Here is a 22,537-nt window from a genome sequence, read left to right as displayed (position 1 = left end):
TTTGAGTCTCTGATATTTATTAGTTTTCAAGGGGCAGGCAAGAGAATGGTCGTGGACAGGCAAAAAAAAGAGAGGAGAGAGAGAAGTTAAGGAGGGGGAGAAGGAGTAGTAAGAGGTCATGTATTTGTTCATGGAACCCTAAAGAGCAGTGATCAACAAAATGACTAGAAAATACATTTATTTCCATGACAGCATTAAAAGCAATTTTGGATTGACCAATGTAGATATTTTCAAAAACATGCAACTTAAAATGTATATTTTACCGAATCTTTTGGACGTCAGAGTAATGTTGAGGGAATCCTATTTGTGATATACAAAACCTTGCAGAGAGCCTTTCCAACTATCCAATCTCTTTAAAAAAAAAAAAAACTATTGGATCCAAGACTTAAAAAGAACTGATATTGGCACAAGTTGGAGGAAATGTTGGAACATAACTAACTACATTACAGTTAACAAAAATGTATGCTTAATCCAGTATAAACTAAACTAATGTATAGAATGTATTATACAAGAGACAACATTCACAAATTCTACAGCTCAATGGCAGAGTCTTGTAAATCTAACAATGACTCAATAATGCATGCCTTCTGGGAATGATCTAAAGTCCAAAAGTTTTCAGTCTGCATATTTCAAGACATGGCATATGAGGGTGCAATGAGGTACTCAATGGGTTGGACTATACTTTTTTGGTCAATCATCTTGAAAAAACATATATTTAAAAACTGGAAATCAACCAATCCTCCATTGTTAACACATTATGGAAAGGTGAAATGCTTTATTATTTAAATGTTGAAAGTGCGTGGGCGACGGAGAGAAACAAAATGGTGCAGTTTGAGGTGAGAGTGATGCGAGAGAGTGATGCGCGCTGGAGATGGGGGTGTGAGCATGTGTGTCTGGGCAGGTGTGATGTAATGGATGTTTTGTAATGTTGTTGTTTGTATGTGTATGTTTTGTGTTGTAAAAAATAAAAAACCATACTAAATAATTATTTTACACACCTTCCTAATCTTGATTTGCACCCCGTTTTGCTCTCAGAACAGCCTGAATTCGTCGGGGCATGGACTCTACAATGTGTAGAAAGCATTCCACAGGGGTGCTGGCCAATCTTGATCCAATGCTTCCCACAGTTGGGTCAAGTTGGCTGGATGTCCTTTGGGTGGTGGACCATTCTTGATACACACAGGAAACTAATCAGCGTGAAAAACCCAGCAGCGTTGCAGTTCTTGACACACTCAAACTGGTGCACCTGGCACCTACTACCGTACCCCATTCAAAGGCACTTAAATCTTTTGTCTTGCACATTCACCTTCTGAATGACACACATACACAATACATGTCTCAATTGTCTCAAGGCCTAAAATCATTCATGAACCTGTCTCCTCCCCTTCATCTACACTGATTGAAGTGGATTTAACAGGTGGCATCAATAAGGGAGCATAGCTTTCACCTGGATTCACCTGGTCAGTCTATGTCATAGAAAGAGCAGGTGTTCCTAATGTTTTGTACATTCAGTGTATATACTAACTAATGCTAATGGGTCCTTACCTCCCATCTTATAACTCTTAGCTCCCAATAGGGTCTCTTCATAAAAGTATAGCTCTTTTTAATTTGGGTCTTGGGGTGAGGACATTTGGGTGATGGGTGGGGACGGCCATCTGGAATACGTCAGTGTCCCTCGCTCCTAAACAATAGCACAGGCATGGAGCTCTGGTGACCTGTGGACCTAGTGGTGACAGACAACTGACATGGCATGGCCTTGACTGGTTTCATTCTGGTGTCTAGGGAGGAGCAGCAGTTTTACTGTACTGTGACCCTAGTGTGACTAGAATCTGACCTGGGCAAGACTAATGGTGCCAACAATGGATCAAAGAATTCATCAAGATTCCTAGTGTGGGTCTGTAGTACGTACTGCCCTTAGGCGCCAAGGATTCTTATGGTAGTGATGAGTGAACTCTGGCTAAGTTACACCGTCAAATGATACTGTGAACTAATGCAGAGAAAAGGAATGTGATTAAAGAGATGCAGTTTTGAGATATTTGAGTAGGTGGGGCCTGAAAAACATTTTGATAACCTACCATTTATCCCTTACAAAATAATCACTGCCAATAATTAATCTAGTGTAGCTCATTTCCCCACATAACTTTCTTACAATACATAAAAACACAAAGAATAGCTTAGTGGGCAGATGTATTTCCTCACACCTACAATGAGTATGTACACAAAGCCTTTGCTTTAGATAATGTAGTTCTTATACATRGGATTACAATAGTATTTAGCCTGCTGTACATGTTCTGGATGCTACTAGAGAAGAAGTGGAGCACAGATGTATAAATGGTCCACCACAGACTTTATTCAGAGCTGACGTTAAAGCCAGTCTGTAAGGCATCTAGGTGTAGCAGGTAAGGTGGAGTAGGGTGCAGGACAGAGAGATGAGTAAATCACGTAACTTTACTCAAAACAACAAATATTCCAAGAAGGAAAATATACAAGCTCACAAATACAGACCAACTTACAACGTACAAACACGCACAAAACCATGGAGGAACCAGAGGGATAAATAAGGAACATAATTATGGGAATGGAAGCCAGGTGTGTACAATGAAGACAAAACAAATGGAAAATGAAAAGTGGATCGGTGGCGGATAGAAAACCGCTGAACGCCGCCCGAACAAGAAGAGGGACCAACTTCGGCGAAAGTCGTGACAGTACCCCCCCCCCCTTGACGCTCGGCTCCAGCAGCAGGAACACCCGGCGGACGAGGCGCAGGGCGATCCGGGTGGAGACGGTGAAACTCCCGCAGCAACGAAGGGTCCAGGATATCCTCCACCGGCACCCAGCATCTCTCCTCCGGACCGTACCCCTCCCACTCCACGAGGTACCGAAGGCCTCTCGCCCGACGCCTTGAGTCCATGATGGCTCGAAAAGCATACGCCGGGGTCCCCTCGATGTGCAGAGGGGGCGGAGGAACCTCCCGCGCCTCAGATTCCTGGAGTGGACCAGCCACCACCAGGGAGACACATGGAACGAGGGGTTAATACGGTAGTCAAGGGGGAGCTGTAACCTGTAACAAACCTTGTTCAGTCTCCTCAGGACTTTAAATGGCCCCACAAACCGCGGACCCAGCTTCCGGCAGGGCAGGCAGAGGGGCAGATTTCGGGTCGAGAGCCAGACCGGTCCTCACTGCGGTGGCGGTCGGCGCTCGCCTTCTGCCGCCTTATGGCCCGTTGCAAATGCAAATGGGCGGCGTCCCAGGTCTCCTCCGAGCGCCTAAACCATTCATCCACCACAGGTGCCTCGATCTGGCTCTGATGCCATGGTGCCAGAACCGGCTGATAACCTAGTACGCACCGGAAGGGAGATAGGTTAGAGGAGGAGTGGCGGAGTGGCGGAGTGAGTTTTGGGCCATATCTTACCAGGGGATGAAAGCCGCCCACTCCCCCGGCCGGTCCTGGCAATAGGACCGCAGAAACCTACCCACATCCTGGTTAACTCTTTCCACCTGCCCGTTACTCTCGGGGTGAAAACCTGAGGTGAGGCTGACCGAGACCCCCAGACGTTCCATGAACGCCCTCCAGACCCTGGACGTGAACTGGGGACCCCGATCAGAAACTATGTCCTCAGGCACCCCGTAGTGCCGAAAGACGTGGGTGAACAGGGCCTCTGCAGTCTGTAGGGCCGTAGGGAGACCGGGCAAAGGAAGGAGACGGCAGGACTTAGAAAACCGATCCACAACAACCAGGATCGTAGTGTTTCCTTGTGACGGAGGAAGATCGATGCCAGGATGACCAGAGGAGGGTGACGTGTGGGCCCAATAGATCAGACGGTCGCGGACAGCAGACGGAACGTACAGACGCCCAGCTGGACACTGGGTGGGAGTGGGCTCTGTACGTAACACCCGCTCGATGTCCGCGTCCAGCTCCCACACCACCAGTGCCACCAGGCAAGAAGCCGGAAGTATGGGAATGGGATCCATGGGCCGCTCCTCTGTGTCATACATCCGGGACAGTGCGTCTGCCTTAGTGTTTCCATCTCCACCCCTGACGTGGAAATGCGGTACCCTAAGAAGGAGACGGACTGTTGAAAGAACAGACATTTCTCAGCCTTGACGTACAGGTCCTGCTCCAACAGTCGACCAAGCACCTTGCGCACCAGGGACACATGCTCAGCGCGTGTAGCGAAGTATATCAGAATGTCGTCGATATACACCACTACACCCTGCCCGTGCAGGCCGCAGAAAATCTTGTCTACAAATGCCCGGAAGACTGATGGAGCATTCATCAACCCGTACGGCATGACGAGGTACTCATAGTGTGCAGAGGTGGTACTAAATGCCATCTTCCACTCGTCACCCTCCCAGATACGCACCAGATTGTAAGCGCTCCTGAGATCCAATTTTGTGAAGAAGCGCGCCCTGTGCATTGACTCTATTGCACTGGCTATGAGAGGCAGCGGGTAGCTGTCCCTCACAGTGATCTGATTGATACCTCAAAAGTCAATACACGGGCGCAGACCTCCATCCTTTTTTTCACAAAAAAGAAACTCGAGGAGGCAGGTGAAGTGGAAGGCCGAATGTATCCCTGCCCCAGAGATTCGGAGACATATGTTTCCATAGCCGCCGTCTCTTCCTGTGACAGAGGATACACATGACTCTTGGGAAGTGCTGCGTCTACCAGGAGATTTATTGCACAATCCCCCCGTCGATGGGGTGGTAGATGAGTCGCCTTCTTCTTACAGAAGGCGAAGCCAAATCGGCATATTCTGAGGGGATGTGGACGGTGGAGACCTGGTCTGGACTCTCCACCGTAGTCGCACCGATGGAAACACTTACACACCTCCCCGAGCACTTTCGTGACAATCCCTTGAGAGACCTCTGTTGCCACGAAATAGTGGGGTCATGATAGGCCAACCAGGGTAGGCCCAGCACCACGGGAAACGCAGGAGAATCAATAAGGAAGAAACTGATTCTCTCCTCATGACCCTCCTGCGTGATCATGCTTAGTGGAGCGGTGGCCTCCCTAATCAGCCCCGACCCTAATGGTCGACTATCTAAGGCGTGCACAGGGAAGGGCATATCAACAGGAATAATGGGGATACCTAAACTATGGGCAAATGAACGGTCAATAAAGTTCCCAGCTGCGCCTGAATCTACTAGTGCCTTATGCTGGGAATACGGGGGAAAACTCCGGAAATTCTATAAATACAAACATGTGAGCAACAGGGGGCTCTGGGTGAGTCTGCTGCCTACTCACCTGGGGTGACACGAGAATCAGTTTCTTCCTTATTGATTCTCCTGCGTTTCCCGTGGTGCTGGGCCTACCCTGGTTGGCCTATCAACTGGGCTACAGTACCAAGGAAAATCAACCTTTTCACTAAATACACGAAAACCCTAATTCATGTCAAAAGTTATATCAGATGCCATGTCAGATTAACGTTTACCCTTCTGTTTCACCCTTTGAGTTTACACTTCTTGCTTCATCATATTATCCCAAACTTAGAAAAATGGGCTTGTTCACCATAATAGCCTGACTGATTGTAATGCATAACCACTAGGCACAGACATCAGTTCAACGTCTAGTTTGGATTTACATTTGGTTGAGCTGTCAACTAACTTGAATTGAATGTGAATTCAACATGAAATCAACCACAAATGTCACCCTGTCATCGGATTTAGGTTAAAAGTTAGGTGGAAAAAAGAAAAAAAATCCCTTACGTTGATTAATTTTTGCAAACCTAATCTGTTTTTTTGGTTGAAATGACATGGAAACAGCGTTGATTCAACCAGTTTTTGCCCAGTGTGTAAGTGGTTTGTCACTGATCTTGGAGTGGTTTTTATGGGTCAATGTACATTCACTTCACAGACCAGTTCATTCTGTCCCGAAGTTCCTCCTCTAGCCATTCAACACACACAATTCCACACAGTCCCTTTATATGCTAGCGAGCCAATCACAGGCCAATAGATATGATCTTGGCACGGTTCCAGCTCATCCTGTTGTCTCCTCACCCCTTTTCCTGTTCATGCAGAGGATGAATATATTAGACAAATGTTTGGGCTTTATTTCGGATCTATTTRTTTTTTATTGTGTTTCTTCTAAARGCTCAAACAATCGAGACAACCCTCAAACATGGGCTGCCTGTCTCAACTACTACCTGACCTGGACCAGACCAGAGGCCTGACTGGAGCCGGCGCAGCATYGGGAGAGGAAATGGTTGTGTTCATTAGGGCACACCCCATGAAAATGTTTTGCAAACGGAAAATGAAAACAAGTGTTTTTGACCCACATAGTCACATAAAATATAAAGAATATGACATACTGTTCCWATAACATAACATACGCAAACTGTTTTAGTTGGAGCAGAATCAATCAAAAGTCATTACAAGATATCAAAATGATCTAATATCTAGTGTAGATCATCTCKTCACAGCTCGCTCTGTGACTTCCTTGCTCTTTTACTCTACGCCAGCCTTTTATAAAGCAGAATATAACTCAACCCTGAATTTAACTCAACCCTGAAAACCACCCTTTCATAACCACATCCCTTTATAAAACACAAGCTGTTGCTYTGCAACCAATGAAGTGTTGCGTTGCAAACATAAACAGAACTGTTGCATCATGTCAAGCATTACAGCAGCACCATCATATAGCTGATAAACTGCACTGCATAGATTATGTTTTGATGACTTTCTTGATGGAAAAAATATCTTACAATGAGAGCTCCTTGCCTGTCCACAATGGAAAGTGACACTCTAACACCAGTCTGAGGTGGTTGATCACAGCTTCAGAACTTTCACTAGTGTGTGAACAASGTGGTACTGTTGGCTATACAGTATGTAGGCAAWAGGGTACCGACCCTGGTCCCACTGTTAACCAGCCCCTGAATAGATAGCCTGGTCCCAGATCTGTTTGTGCCAATGGCKTGACAATGACCATAGGGGTTGGCAAGACAGYGCAAACAGATCTGGGACCTGGCTATTGAATAGATACCCTGATGGTGACATCATAGGTTCCATTTCCTGGCAGCTGTTTTAGGAACGCTGTAAAATCTRCTGCTTCCTGTGTCAGGGTATGGACAGTGAGGTAGAGAGACGTTGGTGAGGTATTTAAAAACAAACTTTTCAACCAAATCTTCTCATTGTATGAGAMGGCAAGAGAAGGCAGCCTGTCCTATTTGTGGCTGAGCAAACTTTTCTTTTCGGAAATCATGATTTACATTTTTTTATTTATAGAATTTTAACAATTACATTGAGTCTCTTTCACCCACTCTCCCCATCTAATCACTCACCCCTCCCTCCTCCTCCTCGTCTCTCTTTTCCATTCAGCTTTCAACGTCATTGCAACGGTTGGAAGGATAGGCCTCCATTAGAGTCCTGTCATTTGTTTTTATCTGCCAACACCGCTTCCCTCAGACACCATTTATAGGAGCCATAATGTATTCACTTGTCCAGGCATCTTGGTTAGACATTTACAAACCTCGCCATGTAACTMTGTGTTGTTGTTTTTGTCGCACTGCTTTGCTTTATCTTGGCCAGGTCGCAGTTGTAAATGAGAACTTGTTCTCAACTGGCCTACCTGGTTAAATAAAGGTTAAATAAAGAAATAAAATAAAAGATGAGATGGGAAACCTGGGATATTTTGAAAGGATAGTATGAGGCAGTATGGCTATAGGTTACGTATAGTATGACAGGCAGTATGGCTATAGGTTACGTATAGTATGACAGGCAGTATGGCTATAGGTTACGGTATAGTATGAAGGCGATGGCTATAGTTACGTATAGTATGACAGGCAGTAATGGCTATAGGTTATGTTATGTATAAGTATGACAGGCAGTATGGCTATAGGTTACTATAGTAGGACAGGCAGTATGGCTATAGTTTATTTATGTATAGTATGACAGGCAGTATGGCTATGAGTTATGTATAGTATGACAGGCAGTATGGCTATAGTTATATGTTATGTATAGTATGACAGCAGTATGGCTATAGGTTATGTATAGTATGACAGGCAGTATGGCTATAGGTTATATGTATGAGACAGGCAGTATGGCTATAGGTATGTATAGTATGACAGGCAGTATGGCTATAGGTTATGTTATGTATTATGACAGGCAGTATGGCTATAGGTTATGTTATGTATAGTATGACAGGCAGAATGGCTATAGGTTACGTATAGTATGACATGCAGTTGCTATAGGTTATGTTTATAGTATGACAGGCAGTATGGCTATAGGTTAGATATAGTATGACAGGCAGTATGGCTATAGGTTATGTATGTAAGTAGGACAGGCAGTATGGGCTTATAGTTTATGTTAATAGTAATGACAGGCAGTATGGCTATAGGTTACGTATAGTATGACAGGCAGTATGGCTATAGGTTATGTATAGTATGAACAGGCATAGGCTATAGTTATGTATAGTATGGACAGGGCATATGGCTATAGGTTATTATGTATAGTATGACAGGCAGTATGGCTATAGGTTATGTATAGTATGAACAGGCAGTATGGCTATAGGTTACTTATTGTGTGACAGGCAGTATGGCTATAGGTTACTATGTATGACAGGCAGTATGGCTATAGGCTACGTATAGAGAAGCAGTATGGCTATGGTTACGTTATTGTTGCACAGGCCAAGTATGGCTATGTACTTGTACAGGCAGTAGTTATAGGTTACTTATGTTGAACAGGCAGTATGGCTATAGGTACGTATAAGTATGAATGCAGTATCGGCGTATGGGTACTTATTGTGTGACAGGCAGTATGGCTTATAGGTTACTTATTGTGTGACAGGCAGTATGGCTATAGGTTACTTATTGTGTGACAGGCAGTATGGCTATAGGTAGTATAGTATGACAGCAGTATGGCTATAGGTTACTTATTGTGTGACAGGCAGTAGGCTATAGGTTACTTATTGTGTGACAGGCAGTATGGCTATAGGTTACTTATTGTGTGACAGGCAGTATGGTTATAGGTTACTTATTGTGTGACAGGCAGTATGGCTATAGGTTACTTATTGTATGACAGGCAGTATGGCTATAGGTTACTTATTGTATGACAGGCAGTATGGCTATAGGTTACTTATTGTATGACAGGCAGTATGGCTATAGGTTACTTATTGTATGACAGGCAGTATGGCTATAGGTTACTTATTGTATGACAGGCAGTATGGCTATAGGTTACTTATTGTATGACAGGCAGTATGGCTATAGGTTACTTATTGTATGACAGGCAGTATGGCTATAGGTTACTTATTGTATGACAGGCAGTATGGCTATAGGTTACTTATTGTATGACAGGCAGTATGGCTATAGGTTACTTATTGTATGACAGGCAGTATGGCTATAGGTTACTTATTGTGTGACAGGCAGTATGGCTATAGGTTACTTATTGTATGACAGGCAGTATGGCTATAGGTTACTTATTGTATGACAGGCAGTATGGCTATAGTTACTTATTGTGTGACAGGCAGTATGGCTATAGGTTACTTATTGTATGAAGGCAGTATGGCTATAGGTTACGTAATGTATGACAGGCAGTATGGCTATAGGTTATGTATAGTATGACAGGCAGTATGGCTATAGGTTACTTATTGTGTGACAGGCAGTATGGCTATAGGTTACTTATTGTATGACAGGCAGTACATAGAACGACACCAGTGGCTGTTCACATTGAGATGTGAGCTTAGAAGTACTGTATTTGACACAGACAGCTGTGTTTAAACCATAGGCACACAGCGATCAGCTGTAAATTTGCGCACACACACACACACACACAAACATGGTTTCCTCTTGGACTTTATCCACCCTCCCACACAGGAAAGTGTGCTGAGAGATTGAGTGGGTCAGCTATTGTATCTCTCTGTCTGTTTCTGGACTCTGTCTCTGGATTGCAGAATTGCTTTTTTTACAAAGTGAGACAGAAGATGAACTCAGAACATAACATGTGTCAGAACACAGAAAATGAGTCAGAACATCAAGTGTGGCAAAGATTCATGAAGAACAATGACTGATGGTTAAAGTAGCGAATTAGCTCAATTTCCAAAAACGTTTTTGCCCTTGATGAGATTCGAACACGCAACCTTTGATTTGCTAGATGTTCGTGTTATACGCCCACCAATCCACTCCGAACAACCACCCTCCTTTCGATTTTGCCTCAAGTTACCTGTCTTATGTAACCATACCAAACATAACATATTATACTAATTTGAGTTTCCCGGATTTACTTTTACCATGTTATATGTCTAGTCTATGAGACCAGGCTGGAATTCATGGTTACTAGTTGGCACAGCCCAGTCCGAGCTCAGACTGCAATGTTGACTGGTTTTATGGATGAGCATGCTCTGTAAAACAAACAATATTGTAGCAAGTTTGCTTGAGGATTGTGGGTAATTGAGAATTCCTGTACATTATTTCACTAAGCTTTGTATCTGTAATGTTGGTCCTTTTTTATTCTGACTGTATTACTTGCTATAATCCATATATGAAATATAGTATTAATCTCCCTTATGAATTCATTTTTCTCTGCTCAATAAGTGTAGGAGGACATTTCCTAGTGTGGGGACTTTCTATGTGGACTTCAACGGAACAGAGGCCAGTAATTTACAGGAAGTTGACCTTCTGAAGGTGTTGATGGGAGGATGTGAATTCTCTAAGTGTGAGATTCTGTTCATTTAAACCAATAACCAACGACCGGGTTAATGGAAACATGAAATGCTGGAACACTTTTATAAATGCAGACAGACAGTTTGACAATTTGTTCGTCTGACAAGGTGGAATCTTTTTGTATCTGTAAAACTAATTATGCGAGAAATGGCAGTGTAAATGGCTTTATGCGCAAATATTGATAAAATAACCATCTCGAAGTAAATTTGTAGTGTGGTTCACCCACTACAACTCGGAAAAGCATGCAGTTCATTAGGCTACAGATAAAATAAGTTATGAACTTCACAGGGTGGTGAAAGTAGAAGGTGATGAGCTTGATGCTCCTTTCCAATAGATATCGAGGGTATTATTCTAAAGACATGATTGATGCTTAGCTGCCGTTTGACAGATAAAATCTTGGTTTTATCACTAATAATCTCATAATGTAGGTACCTTATCCACACTGTATCTGCGAGCTGTTCGCTAGAGCGCATGTGTTTTTCATTCGTTTTATGGGAATTTATTTTTATGTGCGCTACGTCATCACGCACAGCCTTTTATCCACAAAAAGTCAGTTTGATAGAAACTCATCTCTGGTGGGAAAATGGCATGTTGGTTTATGCAGATTTTAGAATAGTTGCATGAAAATCTGTTGCAAATTGTATGGAAACCTAGCTACTGTCACACTCTTTTGGCAACTTACTCATCTTCATCCAGCCTTTTTTAAACCACTAACACCTCACCATCATCATCAGSTCTGCCATACCAACACTCCCAACGCTCTGCGTGATTGAGTAATGACTGATTGTGTAATGTTTCTTTGCTCATAACTCAATCTGTCTGCCTCTGGAAGTTGTGCGACACCAACAATATGAACAACATGGTAACACTTCAATTTAAAGGGTCCTCGTTACAGTGTAATTACATGTGTAATTACACTAACAGTGTTGCTAATTGTAACAACTCATAGTTACAGTGTAATAACAACATGTAACTGGTAGTAATTGAGGTATGTAATTACCAAGGTGTAACAATGAATGCTTGTTACCATGCGTGTTACAAATGGGCAGYMTTCCACTAAATTCACCAACTTAGTGTTTCGCTTCTTCTCAGCTGCATACAGTTACAACTGTCACAAAGGTTGTGARCCCTRGTGGAAGKGCTGGGTGTCTGAGAGATTATAGCTTATGCTCAATAGGCTCTAATTACTTATCCTTGAATGCGCACTGTTCAAACGATATCTCCACACAGTGTTGTTGCTAGCACTTGCCCCCAAAATAAAGTGCACCAATTGGGTTAACTTGGTTGAGCATACAAGAACAGATCAGTAGGTCAACCTCACTGACTGGGATCTAATATGGGTGGCATCCCAGARGTGGAAAAATACACTATTTCAAAGCATAGTACATGTAATATTTGCCTAAGTACAATGTAATTACTAGTTGTTACACAGGATATAGCTAGTTAAAATGAAGTGTATCTTGAGGGTTACTTACTTGTAATTAATGTGCACTTATACAGTACATTACCCATCTTGACAACCTGGCCCTCATTTTAAAGCTTCTAGTAGTTTCACTTTATTTTGCAATAAGGTACAGAAATTAAGTGAAACTTCCAGAAGCTCTAAAATGAGGGCCAAGTTGTCAGAATGCAGTGACATTTGAAATGTGTTTTTCCTCATCCGGGATGACCAAGTTAGTTTACCCAGTTGGTACACTTTATTTTGGTGGCAAGTGCTAGCAATAACATTGCGTGGAGATATTTTTTCAACATTGCACATTCATGGGTAAGTCATTGGAGCCTATTTAGCATAATCTCCCGGACACCCAGCGCATCCACGAGGGTCACAACCTTTGTGACAGTTGTTAAGATCGGATGCAGCTGAGAAGAACAAAAACACTAAGTTGGTGAATTTAGTGGAAACCTGTCCATTTGTAACAAGCATGGTAACAAGCATTCATTGTTACACCTCTATAATTACAGACCACAATTACTGCCAGTCACATGTTGTTATTACAGAGTAACTTTTGTTGTTTCAGTTAACTACAAAACTTGTTACAGTGTAATTTCACATGTAATTACACTCTAATAAGGACCCCATAAAAAGGAATGTTTCCCACACATGACCATCTAATGAAACAGGCGCACATCTGTCAAACTCAATTTACACCCACCTCCACAGTGGTGGAAAAAGTAATCAGTTGTCATACTTGAGTAAAAGTAAAGACACCTTAATAAAAAAAGACTCAAGTAAAACTGAAAGTCACCCAGTAAAATACTACTTTAAGTATCTTGTTTTAAACGACACCCAACCCATGTGACAACCAGCTCCATCTCCTATACAGCACAGTTCATACTGTCGCCTGCACAGTTTAGCAGTGACAGGCCTGTAAACTGGGAAGGCCAGATTGTTTATTTCAATCAAGCAGTAACCGAGAGAGGAGAGCAGGTTCCAGATAGGGTATGAAACTCTTATCTGTGGTGTTCACACAGGATGCTACTGCCGTGTACAAGTAGAGAGGGGAGAGTTTGGCCCAAACGTTGTACTACTACTATTGAATCTGATGCCATAAATACGTGCCGTATACAATAGTCAATGTTCCCACTTCTCGTTTGTAAATTCCTCCTATTGTCCTGTAGTGTAAATTAGTCAATGCGATGACTGAAGGCTGTGAGAAAGTTGTCCAGGTCATATGTGGTTCAGGGGTGATACGGTGAGAGGACAGGACACACAACACAATCAACCCTATTAGCATTCACTTTATTAAAGAATTTTAAGACCATCAAGCAGTCATTTAGCAAACCGTGTTATTTAAATAGGTAGAATATCAGCATACCAGTAGCTGTGATCTGAAGTGTTGAGTGATTTACACAGGGATGTAGCGACATCTTGTGGACACATAGACGTCTTGCAACGCGTTTATAAAATAAAGTATTGTACATTTTTCACCTTTACGTTCGTTCACCGAAAATCTTTCCATTCCCAACGGAATACAAAACACGATAACGTGTAATCTCTTACCAGCAGATTACAGACTACTTTTAAAAACCAGACGATTACTTTTTGGATTACGTTTAAATTCAGAAGGATGTTTGCACCTTTCTATATTCTCAATGACATTTAAATCAGCATTGAAAAGAGTTTACATTTTTCTGCCTGAATCTGACCTGAAGTCAGAGACCACTATGATAATGCGTTTGTTTGAACGATCGCGAGAAAATAGTATGAACAGGCTTTTATAGGCTACAGTCCAAGCTATGTCTTCCAATAGTGTGACTGTTGTCAGCATCCAAAGATGATCCAATTTGAATAAACGCTTGGAGGACGACAGCAGTGGTGTAGCCTACGTGGTGTAGCCTACGGGCGTACAGATATCACTTATTATTGATATCTACATAGAGCATTGATGTGAATCACACTGCTGCTCTCTTATTTAGCTATTAGCTTTTTGCATATTATGGATAATGGTTGTTGTGGATGGCTTCTCACAAATGTATACAGTACCAGTCAAAGATCTGGACACACGCAGTAGCTATGTAAAAAAGTAACTGCAAAATCTGACTTCAAAGTCTTTTTCTGTCTAGACAGAGAGCAATTTCGGGTACTTCATGATATATTCTGATCGACTTGCTTGTTCTTGTGTCAAGAAACTAAATTTCACATTAATCAGATAATATACCTGGCCATTACAACAGATGAAATATATTTGACAAATTTGTGTTACTGCATTTTGCCTTTGTAGGGCAGAATAGCCTAACATTTCTAGGCAATCACCTTTGACCTAATATTGAGTTTCTTGCTCTAGATATGTTTAACATAGACATTATGTCATATTACAATGTCCAAGCAAAATAAGCTCTAGTCTACTGCAGAATCAAGGGTTTCCACCACTATTTTACATACGTCTGTTAGAAATGATTCATTCCAATTTAGCGCAGGCTTCACAGGCCGTAGCCTAAAGTGGATCAGGCAGATATCTGCTCATTTGCTGAAACAATTCATGCACCTAACCCCAGTACCATTTGGATCAGATTGGTTGTGACCTGGTATTGCTGTTTCTGATGTACAAATTGGCACGCTCTACAGGCATTGTTAATAGGAAAGACACATCAATTAACTTTGAAGAACTTCCTCCACCTGAACAACTTAGAGTATTCATCCTCATTCATGCTCTGTAGATACTGAGCCAACTTCTCCGGTTTGGAGAAAACATCCACATGGACAAGGCATCACCTGGGATTGAACTTCTCATAAACCTGTCTGGGCGGTCCTAGGGCAACTTCATGGCATTGAACAGTTTCTCAGTCATATAGTCAGGATGTTCTCTCCTATTGTCAAATGATAAGTAGAACTTACAGCTGGCCACTGTGCTTGTGTATTCCTCATGACTCATTTGCTTGTTATTAAAGTGGGCTCCATATGTGTTGATAGTGATGAACTTGCTCAGGAGTTGGTCAAATTTGACCCTATAGTGGTTCTCGTTCCAGTTTCTTACAATCCAGCAGTTTGTAACCTTCTTCTGAATGGGTAAGTCTTCCTCAATCTCACTGTTCTTGAAGACTAATCTCTTGCGCACTTTAATGTCAGCATTCCAATAGTAGTTCAACGTCACGTTGAAGAGTTTCCCCAGTCCAGATGTCTTACGTGGTGCATTGGCGACTCAAAATTCATCCACACCCATTTGTGGAAGGTGGGCCTGGGGTTCTTGGGGCAGGTTGGATAAATCCTCTTCGATCTCTCTGTGGTTGGATGAGAACGGCGTCCCCTTGACTGGACAGCTCCCTGTCCACTGTCAGATGACAGCCTTTGATGTTGAACGTTTGACCTGCAGGATGTGAGGTCGAAGTGATATTTGAAGTGCCAGAACCAGACCAGTAGTATGGTGTCTTTGTCTTGTGACCTGGGTTGAACTGGAGAGAGATCTTTCGATGCCTCTGACTGTACCTTTGTATGGCATGGTGACAGCCCATGGTAGAACATAGTTAGGGCACAACCGAGCACAATGCCGATGAGAACATAATGATGTGCGTTGAGAGTTGGCTTCATTAGACATTGGAAAATAAAATAAGACATTGATGACTTTATAGATAATGTAAATATACAAACTAAGCCTTTCAGGGTTTCCTTCTGAGGAAATAAGGTCACTTCCATCTACAGTCTAATCAATTCACAAATTGGACTGACTCTTATGGAGAATTCCATGTCCAATTCAACAGTCGGGAATTTAAAGGGATTTCACCACAAACTCAAATTGCATTAAATCAAACCTTGCATTTAAAATCGCAGCACACTTCACAGTAAAAAAATGAAAGCGATAAAAAAACAAAAGGCAATAAAAGAGATTAATAACCGAACATAAAGGAAGTGCATATTCAACCAGCAGAATGAAAACTTAAGGATAGGCATAGCGGTCTAAATTATTTAAGGTAGGCATAGTATCAGGTATGAAGGTAAGACCCAGATGCAGACAACGTAGAATTAACAATGGTTGAATAATCCAACAGGGCAGGCAATAGACAGGTCAAGGCAGGCAGGGGTCAGTAAACAAGAGGTGGGAAAGGTACAGGACGGTAGGCAGGCTCAGGTAGAGTGGTCAGGTAGGCAGGCTCAGAGTCAGGACAGGCAAGGGTCAAAACCAGGAGGCGAGAGAAAAGAGAGACTGGGAAAAGCAGGAGCTGAGACACAAAACGCTGGTTGACTTGACAAACAAGAAGAACTGGCAACCGACAAACAGAGAACACGGGTATAAATACACAGGGGATAATGGGGAAGATGGGCGACACCTGGAAGGGGGTGGAGACAATCACAAAGACAGGTGAAACAGATCAGGATGTGTCACATAGGGGTCAAAATTATTTTAGGTTAGGTTTAGGGTTTAAATTATTTTATGGTTAGGTTTAGGGGTTTAAATTATTTTATGGTTAGGTTTAGGGGTTTAAATTATTTTATGGTTAGGTTTAGGAATGAGGTTATTGTTCAGTTAGGTTAGGAAAAGGCATAAACTGTCACGCCCTGGCCTTAGTATTCTTTGTTTTCTGTAATATTTTGGTTAGGTCAGGGTGTGACAGGGGGGATGTTTGTGTGTATTTGTCTCGTCTTTGGTGGTTGTATTGTATAGGGGGTTTTGTTGAGTGTATGGTGTGTTTTAGTGTAGGTGTCTAGGTATGTCTATGGTTGGCTGAATGGTTCTCAATCAGAGACAGCTGTCTTTCATTGTCTCTGATTGGGAGCCATATTTAAGGCAGCCATAGGCATTAGGCTATTGTGGGTAATTGTCTATGTGTAGTGTTTAGTGTCAGCACTATTTGTTTGAATAGCTTCACGCGTCTTTTTGTTCGGTTGTTCGTCTTCATAATAAAAGAAGATGTCTTCTATCACGCTGCGCCTTGGTCCTCTATTCAAAGTTACGACGATCGTGACATAAACCTTTATATTGGCTTAGCGTACCGCTGTCCGCCATTTATTTCTGCCAGTTCAGTATACACTACCAAAACAAAAGGATGACTTAAATACTGTAACAATAGGCCCAGTCCTCAATTGTGTCTCTTAACTGACAATGTATGTCTTTCCTAGCAATGGTGGTCAGAATTACAATGCTCCGCTCATGTACTGTATCACCACAATGAGATGTGCTTGTTTTTAAGCTGATACAGCTGGTTCCACAATAAGGGCAGTTGGTAACCAGCTGAGCGGTGGGGCTGAGAAATGTAACCACTCTCAGGACCAGCCATGAAATCAAAATTATAGTTTTAACTATGTTTTGAAGCTATGCAGTGTAATGATCAAATGATGTAATTATTAATTTTGATTATATAATATAATTGCATTGTTTACAAACAATAGAGTAAAAAAAGCATATGTTTTCGGTTATGATGGTCTCAGCTCACAAGACATTTTACAAGTAATATTCTTCAAGAATAATGCCTAAATCGCAATGCAACTTTATTAGCAACTGTAAATAGGGGTTAAAGGCACAAGGCCAGCATCAACATGATAGAGTAGCGTAGGTAATCCTACTTTACCTAATGTGTCCATAATCAGTCATTTCACTGATCCTATACGGCACAAGAGTCAAAGTCATTCCACAGAGGGCCACGTGTCTGCAGGTGTTCGCTCCTCCTTGTACTTGATTGATGAATTAAGGTCACTAATTAGTAAGGAACTCCTAACACTGGTTGTCCAGGGCTTAACTGAAAGGAAGAAAACTAAAACCTGTAGACAGTAGGCCCTCAATGGAATGAGTTTGACACCCCTGCTATACGGCATTAAAACACCTACATCTCATCATATTGTAACGGAATTCTTCGTCCTCCTCTGACGAGGAGTAAGAAATGTCGGACCAAGATGCAGCGTGGTGAGTATCCATTTTAATAGGAATACTTGAAACAAACAAAATAACGAATAAACGAACGAAGACGAAACAGTCCCGTAAAGTGACAACACAAACACAGGAACACACAGGAACAATCACCCACAACCCACAATGACAAAACAGGCTACCTAAATATGGTTCCCAATCAGAGACAACGACTAACACCCTGCCTCTGATTGAGAACCATATCAGGCCAAACACATAGAAACAGACAAACTAGACATACAACATAGAATGCCCACTCATATCACACCCTGACCAAACAAAACATAGAAACAAACAACGCAAACTAAGGTCAGGGCGTGACACATATTAATACACACAATCCATCAATATGGCAGTTAGAGCCATTCAAGTTCAGCAACGCATGGACATGTCCATACAAAGCCTCCCTATTATGTTAGTGTTGCAACCCTACAGCAAACAGAAGTTGTCCAACAAGAAATGGTTKTTTTCCATTTTGCCATAATGAATACAACCCAGGCAAATACTAAGGTCCTGTTCACCAGGTCATGTCCATATCCTRAGGTYTTAAGGGCGAGGGAAACATACCTGGTMCTGAATGGGGAGTAGAAAAACAACAAGGTGGGACGTCRCTTGCTCAACACTAGCCACGTCTCACTGAGATAAAGAGGAGAACAGGGAGAATGCAGTTATAGGAATAATATGTAGATAACTGCTCACTAATACACTGAGCTTTTCTATAGTTGTTAGGAGACAAAATAATGACAGTTGATTTCATTTCATGTGAGGTGTTTTTTTAAATAAAGGAAGAGGATAGCCATGGCCTAATGATTTACTTCAGGTTGGAGATTATGTTACGCGGAGCGGAGCAGGTGAACCCAAGAGCAGACTCAGACGAGGAGACTGGGATAAGGTAACCAAGGTATTTATTGAAAAACAGGGGGACGATGGGGTGCAGGCCAGGGAGAGCTCGGGCGGGCTGCAGGGAGCCAGGTGCTGAGGCTGGAGTGAGGGGAGTTCTCAGAATGGTATGTGCTAGCTGGGATGGTTTAAAAAAACTCTCCTGGAAAAACACCTGGACATGGGGAGGATGAAGACCCTGTCAAACCGCAGSAACTTGTTCATATGAATTATATTTGAATGAAGGACTAGTGGGGTTTCCTATGCACAGACACAGAGAAAACAACATGATTGGACAATAAAACTCACAGGGCTGAGCTTGCTTTATGAAGGTTTGCATCGTGTAGTCCTGCCCTATGCAACTGTAGGGCTAATAAAATTCCAGTTAATAATTTTGTATTCAAAAAGTCTAGGCAACCTAGTCATCCCAAATTTGAATATAAACCAAATTTGGTCCCACCCACTGGGCACAGATGTCAATTCAAAGTCTAGTTTCATTTACATTTGGTTGAGATTTCAACTAACGTGAATTCAACTTGAAATCAACAGAAAATGTCACCATGTCGTTGGATTTAGATTAAAAGTTGGGTGAAAAGAGGCCCAAGACATGTTAACCTCTCACCATTACAATTACATGGGAGGTTAGCATTTCTGGTGGGTATGACATTATAAACATGTGGAGTCACAACCTTGATGTAATCATTGTGTGCTAATAATATGGCACCAAATGTTTTGACATATTGTTTGGAACAATAATAATCTTCAAACATGTAACATTTCCAGAGTTTGGTCTCTGGTACTTTTGAAGATATTATTAAAGGTCATTAACCAATCACAGCTCTCCTTTAGGGAGTTCCCTTTTAATACATTTTCCCATTCACTGTGTTGGTGGTGCTTATAAAATGTATCATAGCTTAGCAGAGCCCACTCTGGAAATGTTACAGTTGAAGTCGGAAGTTCACATACACTTACGTTGGAGTCATTAAAACTCGTTTTCCAACCACTTCACAAATTTCTTGTAAACAAACTATAGTTTTGCCAAGTCGTTTAGGACATCTACTTTGTGCATTTTTCCAACAATTGTTTACAGAGAGATTATTTCACTTATAATTCACTGTATCACAATTGCAGTGGGTCAGAAATGTACATACACTAAGTTGACTGGCCTTTAAACAGCTTGGAAATTTCCGGAAAATGATGTCTTGGCTTTAGAAGCTTCTGATAGGCTAATTGACATGATTTGAGTCAATTGGAGGCGTACATGTGGATGTATTTCAAGTCCTACCTTCAAACTCAGTGCCTCTTTGCTAGACATCATGGGAAAATCAAAAGAAATCAGACGTTAGAAACAAAATTGTAGACCTCCACAAGTCTGGTTCATCCTTGGGAGTAATTTCCAAATGCCAGAAAGTACCACGTTCATCTGTACAAACAATAGTACGCAAGTATAAACACCATGGGACCACGCAGCCGTCATACCGCTCAGGAAGGAGACGCATTCTGTCTCCTAAAGAGGAACGATCTTTGGTGCGAAAAGTGCAAATCAATCCTAGAACAACAGCAAAGGACCTTGTGAAGATGCTGGAGGAAACAGGTACAAAAGTATCTATATCCACAGTAACAACTGTTCGTTGTTTTTGTTCGTTTGTTCGTCTTCAAAATAAAAAGAAGATGTCGTTCTATCACGCTGTGCCTTGGTCCTCTATACAAAGTTACGACGATCGTGACATTCTGACCCACTAGGATTGTGATGAAAGAAATAAGCTGAAATAATTCATTCTCTCTACTATTATTCTGACATTTCACATTCTTAAAATAAAGTGGTGATCCTAACTGACCTGAGACAGGGGATTTTTACTTGGATTAAATGTCAGGAATTGTGAAAAACTGAGTTTTTAATTGTATTTGGCTAAGGTGTATGTAAACTTCCGACTTCAACTGTATGTACTTGTAGAGTATATTATTCCAAACAATATGTCTTAAAATGAACAAAATCAAAAAGGGTACATTTGAGATATAAATATTTTTAATGTTGAATAAATGAATGGAAAATGTTGAATCTTAACACACTCCATACGTTAGATCACACTATAATGAGTATAATGAGCTCTAAAAAGGGCCTAAAATGGCCACTTTCATGATTTATTGTAAATGTAAAATGCATGCCAAACATCCTTCCTGCCAATATACACTATATATACAAAAGTATATGGATACACCTTCAAATTAGTGGATTTGTCTATTTCAGCCAATCCCGTTGCTGACAGGTGTATATAATTGAGCACACAGCCATGCAATCTCCATAGACAAATATTAGCAGTAAAATGGCCTTATTGAAGAGCTCATTGGCCTTCAACGTGGCACCGTCATAGGAGCCACCTTTCCAACAAGTCGATATGTCAAATTTCGGCCCTGCTAGAGCTGCCCCGGTCAACTGTAAGTGCTGTTATTGTGAAGTGGAAATGTCTAGGAGCCACAACGGCTCAGCCGCAAAGTGGTAGGCCACACWATCTCACAGAACAGAACCGCTGAGCGCTGAAGAGCGTAACGCATAGAAATCGTCTGTCCTCGGTTGCAACACTCACTACCAAGTTCCAAACTGCCTCTGGAAGCAAAATCAGCACAATAGCTGTTCGTCTGGAGCCTCATGAAATTGGTTTCCATGGCCGAGCAGCCGCACACAAGCCTAAGATCACCATATGTAATGCCAAGCGTCGGCTGGAGTGGTATAAAGCTCGCAGCCATTGGACTCTGGAGCAGTGGAAACACATTCTCTGGAGTGATGAATCACGGTTTGGCAGATGCAAGGAGCACGCTACCTGCTCCAATGCATAGTGCCAACTGTAACGTTTGGTGGAGGAGGAATAATAGTCTGGGTCTGTTTTCATGGTTCTGGCTAGGCCCCTTAGTTCCAGTGAAGGCAAATCTTAATGCTACAGCATACAGTGACATTCTAGATGATTCTGTGCTTCCTACTTTGTGGCAACAGTTTGGGGCATGACAATGCCCCAAAATGAGGTCCATACAGAAATGGTTTGTCGAGATCAGTGTGGAAGAACTTGACTGGCCTGCACAGAGCCCTCACTTCAGCCCCATCGAATGCCTTTGGGATTACTTGGAATGCCGACTGCGAACCAGGCCTAATCGCCCAACATCAGAACCCGACCTCACTAATGCTTTTGTGGCTGAATGGAAGCAAGTCTCCGCAACAATCTTCCAACATCTAGTGGAAAGCCTTCCCAGAAGAGTGGAGGCTGTGATAGCAGCAAAGGGGGGACCAACTCCATATTAATGCCCATGATTTTGGAATGTGATGTTTGACGAGCAGGTGTCCACATACTTTTGATCATCTAGTGTAGTTTTTATGTGAGAATTGCCTGTCTGTTTACATTATAGTGCTTATATTTAGCTTTATTTAGGGTTGCAAAATTCAGGGAACTTTCAATAAATTCCCAGTTTTTTCAGAAATCCTCACTTATTCCCTCCTGATTTGCAACCCTAGCTCTATCATAAACATAGAGGGCTTTCATAGTTTACAGAAGGCTTGTGAGATAAACAGGAACTGAAGGATGTTTGGCTCATCACAGGTGGTGAAAGTTTGAACTAAAGCTGTTTAATGGCAAGCAGTTTTTAGCCATAATACTGTATGTGTACACTACCTTTCA

General features: G+C 42.1%; 1 long non-coding RNA gene and 1 pseudogene across 1 annotated transcript in view; both read right to left on the bottom strand.

Annotated features, from left to right (window-relative positions):
- The window catches only part of LOC139029527 (uncharacterized), a 42,525-nt gene continuing 19,988 nt past the window's right edge, over positions 1 to 22,537 (bottom strand). The window contains exon 2 of the long non-coding RNA XR_011481862.1: positions 1 to 340. This is a non-coding gene — a long non-coding RNA (uncharacterized lncRNA). The remainder of the gene's footprint in view (positions 341 to 22,537) is intronic.
- LOC111980141 (4-galactosyl-N-acetylglucosaminide 3-alpha-L-fucosyltransferase 9-like) lies at positions 1,971 to 15,616 on the bottom strand (annotated as a pseudogene).

The sequence above is a fragment of the Salvelinus sp. IW2-2015 genome, linkage group LG20 (assembly GCF_002910315.2).
Source record: "Salvelinus sp. IW2-2015 linkage group LG20, ASM291031v2, whole genome shotgun sequence".
NCBI lineage: Eukaryota > Metazoa > Chordata > Actinopteri > Salmoniformes > Salmonidae > Salvelinus > Salvelinus sp. IW2-2015.
The sequence above is the reverse complement of the archived record's forward strand: the minus strand, read 5'-3'. Positions and strand labels throughout refer to the sequence as shown.